The sequence below is a fragment of the Myotis davidii genome, unplaced genomic scaffold (genome assembly GCF_000327345.1).
Source record: "Myotis davidii unplaced genomic scaffold, ASM32734v1 C63456318, whole genome shotgun sequence".
NCBI lineage: Eukaryota > Metazoa > Chordata > Mammalia > Chiroptera > Vespertilionidae > Myotis > Myotis davidii.
This window is the reverse complement of record NW_006370609.1, coordinates 1-920: the sequence shown is the minus strand read 5'-3', so window position 1 is coordinate 920 and position 920 is coordinate 1. Positions and strand designations below refer to the sequence as shown.

General features: G+C 30.9%; 1 long non-coding RNA gene across 1 annotated transcript; it reads left to right on the top strand.

Moving 5' to 3' along the window:
- Positions 1–54: 54 nt before the first annotated feature.
- Positions 55–768, top strand: LOC107181469. The gene is made up of 3 exons (XR_001512148.1): positions 55–89; positions 455–532; positions 691–768. It is a non-coding gene; the product is annotated as an uncharacterized LOC107181469 (long non-coding RNA).
- The last annotated feature ends 152 nt before the right edge of the window (positions 769–920 follow it).

The window sequence follows — 920 nt, the reverse complement described above, 5'->3', positions numbered from 1 at the left end:
CTTCTCATCCTCTGTTTTTGTTAAAGAATCACATGAGAGAAAAATTCCAGAAAAAGTGCCTGAAAAGAAAAAAGCACCACCTCCTAAAGGTATGTAATTGGAATTATTTAAACAGATCAGAGCATCACCATCATTATCATGGCTTATTTGGCAAAGGTGTACAAATCACTAGTTCAATCCAATAGGCACAACTTCTTCTCTAAGTTTTATTGTATCCATGAATCTTTTTCTAAGAATATCTAATTCATTTAGAGGGGAAAAAATTTAAATGATAAAAAGATTACTATGGTAAATATAAAATAAAATATAACCAAACTAGTTGAAGTACAGAAACTTGTACTAAATTTGTCTCTTTCTACAAAAAATTATGCACATATATACATATAGAGAGAGAGAGCAAAACTATGTTAATAGAAGGTCTAAAAGTCCTGCAATTTCTTTAAAATACTTGCAGTTGTAAGGAAGCCAGTAGTTGAAAAAGTTGAAAAGACTTCTCGAAGAATAGAGGAAGAAACCGTTCAAGTCACAAAAGGTATTACCATTGAAAACATGCCTAGTCTTCTGTCCACAACTAACCTGTTTACCTATATATACACGTTAGTTATTGTAGTATCTAAACTAAGGTATTTTAAAATTGTGTGCAAAGCATTCTTCTTGACAATACAAATATATTTGTACATATTTTTTAAGTACCCGAAGTTTCCAAGAAGATTGTTCCACAAAAACTCCCTCGGACTCCAGTGCAGGAAGAAGTTGTTGAAGTGAAAGGTATATATCTTTGTCTTCCAGCTAGAAGTTTTAATCCCTTTTCAATGGATATGCATATGTGTACATATATTACTAAACAATTTACAAATCTGGAACCACCAAAATAAAAACATTCTTATATAATATTCATTTTATGTTGAGTTGCACATATG